Below are 6000 nucleotides of genomic sequence, written 5' to 3'. Positions count from 1 at the left end.
CTAAGCCGAAGGCAGATGCCTAACCAAATGAGCCACCCAGGTGCCCCCAAAAGTCTAGTTCTTATTTATAAATCTGCTAAGTGAGAAGTCACTTAATGTTCTGTGTAAGGCTTTAAAAGCACATAGGAAGCAAAAAAAAAAAAAAAAGTCATTTTAAAATTGTCAAGGATCTGAATAGACATTTTTCCAAAGAAGATACACAAATGACTAACAGTTATATGAAAAGATGCTTAACATCACTAATCATCAGGGAAATGTAAATAAAACCACAATGAGAAGTCACCTTACATCTGTGAGGATGGCTATTATAAAAAAGACAAGAGATAACAACTGTTGGTAAGGACATATAGAAAGCAGAGCCCTTGTTCACTGTTGGTGGGAGTGTCCATTGGTATAGCCACTATGGGAAACAATACAGAGTTCCTTAAAAATTAATAACACTGCCATATGATTCAGTAATTCTGCTTCTGAGTATTTCTCCAAAGGAAATAAAATTACTATCTTTTTTTTTAAGACTTTTTATTTATTTATTTGACAGACAGAGACAAGTAGGCAGAGAGGCAGGTGGGGAGCAGGGGGAAGCAGGGTCTCCGCTGAGCAGAGAGCTTGATGTGGGACTTGATCCTAGGACCCTGAGATCATGACCTGAGTCGAAGGCAGAGACTCAACCCACTGAGCCACCCAGGCACCCCTGAAATCACTATCTTGAAGAGATATCTGTATTCCCATGTTCATTGCAGCATTGTTCACAATAGCTAAGATATGGGAGTAATCTAAGTTGTTTGAAAAAAAAAAGACCAAGCTCATACAGAGTAGAATGGTGGTTACCAGGGGCTGGTAGGTAGGGGAAATAGGGAGAAAATATTATATTATATACTGGAAATTTGCTAAGAGAGTAATTCTTAAGCATTTTTGACCACATGCACATGTGCATTTACACATACACGGCAAAAACACACATGAACAAACAAAGTGTTGGATCTAAAGTTAGAAATTCATGTCAAATAGTATATCTTAGTTAAAGCTCAGGCTGTTGGACTTTTGGTTTTTACTTTCCCTTAGATGTGGTTGTTTGGTTTTATTGTATCCTTATGGAAATGTCAGATAATTTTATTTTAAACTTTAATTATGCCTTGAAAATTTGTGTTATTACAAATTTAACTGCAGTAGAGTGTTCTGCATACTAATAATGGATTTTACTAAACACAGAGAAGTGGAAAGACATTTAATCTGTCCAGTTTTTCTTGGTAATACTTGAGAATACCAGAGAAACTATATTTCTCTTTCTTTTTTGGTAACTGGCTTTCTCCCTGCTGCTCTCTCCCTGCTTTCACCCTCCCCTAGTCTACTTAGGGGAAGGATAGTTTGGTCTCACTTCTGTGCTGGCTGGCCCACTTGTGAACTGGTCCGCCATGTTGATTGGCTCTTGGGCTGCTGGTTCTACCCTGTCCCCCAAGCCTCCCACCAAGCTCTTGCACAAGGCTGCTGGAGAGAGGTGATGGGTAAGTCTGAGCTTCTTCTCTTCACATTCCTTTCCTCAGATCTCTACAACACCACCAATACAAGGCAACGTGTATAAGTAGGGAGCTGATATCATACATTGTCCAAGTGGGACACTTGAGAGTGAAGCAGGGACTCTTAGTAATTACACGAGGATGTCAGATGCGAGGGGGCAGCCCCAGGCAGTTTGACATGCATGGTCACTTCAGTGCAGGAGATGTTTACTGAAGTTTGTGGACAACAGAAAGGAAACACAGAGCAAATGGCAACTTAGCATTGACTGTCACTCACTCATCGCCTTCTTGAAAGTCCTTCAGTGTCTCTACCCTGGGAGAGTCTTTCTGGAGCTTTCAGGCCTCTCCCTGATGTTTGTGGTTCAGGTTTGGAGAAGGGGAAGGGTTGATGTGAAGGGTCCTCTTTTCTTCAGTGTCTTGGAGGATAACCATTAGCCACATGTGGCAATTTAAATTTAAGTTAAATAATTAAAAAATTCAGGCTTTCAGTCATATCACCACATTTCAAATGCTCAATAGCCACATATGGTAAGTGGCTACCGCATTGGGCAAGCTGTAGAACATTTCCATCATCATAGAAATTTCTGTTGGACAGTACTGTACTCTCCTCAAGTCTCCCTGTTTCCTTTTCTGTTCCCAGGTCCATTATCCTCTGTGTCCTCCACGCACGCATGCACGCACGCTGCCCAGCTGTCCAAGTTCCATTTGCGTATTAGGCAGAAGAATTGGCCTTTCAGGCTTGCCCAAAGAACCTCTTTTCTTCCTCCTAAAAAGAACTGTCAAAGCTCTCTGAAGTGTTTCCCTCAAAACCAAAGACCTTTCCACCTAGGGATGAATGATCCCTCAGTCCTAGAAGGCAGAATCTACAGCCAATTCTGGTTTCTTGAACCTTACGATGCTGATTTTCAAACGTGGCATTTGGAAGCAGTTTGATTACGGTATTATCATATGGTGAATAAACACGTACAAGAAGTTCTAAGTCAAATCCATTGTTCATGTGGCTATAAAAAGCAAAGAGAAGAAGATGAAAAAAGAATTAGAGCTCAGCCTTAGGCACACCCGCTTTTTTTTTCCTTCAACATCAACTTCTAAATAGAAAATACTTGACTTGTACCAAGGAAGAGTCTGTTTACATGGTGTTGAATAATCTTGCCAGATGGCTATCCAAACAAACGAACTAAAGCAAAACAGGCCAGATTTATGGTTTCACTGTAGCCAAAAATACCTTTTCTATTAGTAAAAGTAAATAATTTCATGTGAAGGTGTTGTGGTTTACATAACAGTTTTGGACCATGAGCTTTGCTTGAAAATAGTGATACTGCAGAAGGTGGCAGACACTGGGTGGAGAAAAGAGATGATTCATGTTGTCTAGGCAAAGTCAAGGGTGCATGCTTATAATCCAGTTTTTCCAGATTGTTGTCAGATTATAAAAGTTCTAGGGCTTAAATCTCTATTCAGAGACACGTATTGCTTGAGTTTTTTCAGAAAACCATCTTTCCATTATTACTGCCTCAAAAAACTTAGAGGGGAGATGGTACACTTTGGGTTTTCTTTTTTGGCGACCTTTTTTTGGGGGGGGTCAGAGGGTGACTGGTAGATCAAACTCCGTGTGACTTTCTGGTTTCTTTCTTTCTTTCTTTTTTTTTTTTTTAAAGTTATTTATTTGAATAATATCTACACCAACTTGGGGCTCGAACTAACAACCCTGAGATCAAGAGTCGCATGCTCTTCCGACTAAACCAGCCAGGCACCCCAGCTTTGCAGTTTTCATTCCGTTTTTTCATTTAAGAAACTTTCAAGTACATTTTGATGTGTGTATCATTCAAGGCCTGATTGCCCTCTTTCCCTCCTAAGTTTGTTTGGAATTTATACATTCGGTAGAATAGGTAGATAGAAGCTGAGATTATGTAAAAGGAAAGAAATGTGGCCAATTTACTACTGGAGATTTTGACCAAGCACAACCCAAGTGTCATAAACTAAGCTGCATGAATTGGAAAATAACATATGAGAAAGAATGATTGATAATGAATTGAGACAAACACTTTGGGTACCTATGACTTGATTCATGTTTCCTACCTGCATCTCCCACATCCTTCCTTTATGTTCATTCATTCATTCATTCAGTCAGTCAGTCAGTCATGACCCACTGGTTACTACATACCAGAGAAGTAGCAAGTAAGATCAGCAGAGTCCCTGCCTTCCCAGAGCTCTTGGGCAGTGACTAAGAGAGACCTAACCTCTGGTGGGGTGGAATTTTCCCCAAGGAAGTGACAAGGAGTTAGCCGGATGAAGGGTGGGAGTGGAGGTGAGGGCAGGGAAAAAGACAGTAAAACTTAGGGGGAGCTTTCCGGGCAGAGGAAAGAGCATGGGAGAAGGCACTAGAATGGGACACGGGACGTGTGCATAAGGGGCCGAAGCCAGCAGGTAGAGAGAGGCTTCCCTCGGACGGGGCCGAAGTGAGCAGGGACTCACGTTTGCTGGCCTTGTCGGGAACTGGAGTTCTATCTTGAGAGCAAAGGAAATTTGCCAACATGCACAAAGTAAGAGCTGTGTGATCACGTTTGTGTTTTTAAGGGCACAGTGGCTCCTGTGAGGCGAATGTACTGAAAGGGCTAGAAGGTACAGGAAGGAGACTTGCAAGGCGCCGTTGAAGAAGGACCGGCAGTAGAGGATGCGGTCTTCCACCTGGGTGGGAGTGGAAACACCGTACTGAGTACATTTATGGGATAGTTTGTAGGTAAAAGCCAATGGACTTTGTAATGAACTTGTCCCAAAGAGTGAAGGAGAAGGTATTGTCAAAGATGACACTGGGCTGAGAGGGGCACAGGATGTTATAAAGTAGAGACTTGGTAGGGGGAGGGGAGGAGGAAGAAGAATTTGGAGAGGCAGAAAGGAGAGCCACAGAGCAAACCTCTGGTGTAGTCTCACTAACAATCCTGTGGGAGCGGGAGGTGTGAGCGATGCCAAGTACATTTAGGGAAACTTCAAATTCGAGGGGGTCTCTGCCCGGTTTTCCAGAGCTTGCTGAGGCAAGGGACCATTGTGGCACCTGTAAGGCCATGTAGGAGAGGTAATGCAGCATGTCAAGGTCTAGGATTGCCTATGACAGCTTTTGAGTCTCCCAGGACCCCAGGAGAGAGGCAGAAGAGTTGAGACAAGGCCAGGATGATGGAAGGGTCTTAGAGGGAGTAACATGGGGTATGATTAGGAGATGTGCAGGGACTTCATGCCAACTAGAGTCATGCAGGACCGCAGACATCAAGAGCAAGGGATGGGTTGGTGGAGACGGAAATCTGAAGACTTCATGGAATGAGGTTCTCAGCAGATGACAGAACATGATTTCCTGGACCAGATTCTGTCTGCCTCGCTATCCCTGTGCCTAGTCATGTGCAAATGCCCAAAGAAAAAGGAGGCAGGAAATACCTTGAACTGCCTGAGTTTAATCAGAAACAAAAGAGCCTTGAGCAGATTCCAATATGATAAGAATTTAGTATCGTGAATCTGCAGAATGGCTGGTTAATCATAAATGAGATGGGGACAATTGGTCAAGACAATTGGCCAGCTATTTGGGAAGAAAAAAAATTACATTTTGATCTTGACCTATAACAAATATTTTAGATAGTAAAAAGAATCCCAACCCCCCCAATAGTATTTAAAAAAGCTGAAAGAAAATGTGAAGAAATATTTTCTGATACCTCAATATGAGGGGCCTATCTAAGCTATAAGTAAGATGTGAAATTTTAAAGAAAAACATCAACAGATTTTGTGATCTAGTAATTTAAAAATTTGTATGCAGAAATGCCTCTGAATTTTAAATGCACATAAATTGGGAAAATTATAGCAAATAAGACAGAAGTTTACAACCTAGCAATATAAACAACTCCTACTAATACATAAGGAAAAGTTAAGATCTCAAAAGATAAATAGGCAAAGGACATAAAATAACATATTGGAAATAGGAATTTTAAATGGTTGACATAGAAAAATATTTACTATCAGATTAAAACAAGAACAACTTGTCTTTTAATACCTATCAATTTAGGAAAGATTTAAAAAAAATGGTAATACTCAGGGCACCTGGGTGGTTCAGTGGGTTACGCCTCTGTCTTCAGCTTAGGTCATGATCTCAGGGTCCTGGGATCGAGCCCCGCATTGGGATCTCTGCTCAGCAGGGAGCCTGCTTCCCCCTCTTTCTGCCTGCCCCTCTGCCTACTTGTGATCTCTCTCTGTCAAATAAATAAAATCTTTAAAAAAATGGTAATATTCATTTTAGAAAGACACTCATTCACTTTGCTGTTGGGAGAATAAATTGAACCAAATAATTTGGACAGTAATTTGGCAATCTGTATTAAGAATTTAAAGGAGTTTAAAACTGGAAGCAACCAGGGACACCTGGCTGGCTCAGTGGGTAGAGTGTGTGACTCTTTTTTAAAAGATTTTATTTATTTATTTGGCAGACAGAGATCACAAGCAGGCAGAGAGGCAG

Source organism: Lontra canadensis, unplaced genomic scaffold, assembly GCF_010015895.1.
Source record: "Lontra canadensis isolate GAN:19392208 unplaced genomic scaffold, GSC_riverotter_1.0 scaffold37, whole genome shotgun sequence".
Taxonomy (NCBI): Eukaryota; Metazoa; Chordata; class Mammalia; order Carnivora; family Mustelidae; genus Lontra; species Lontra canadensis.
The sequence above is the reverse complement of the archived record's forward strand: the minus strand, read 5'-3'. Positions refer to the sequence as shown.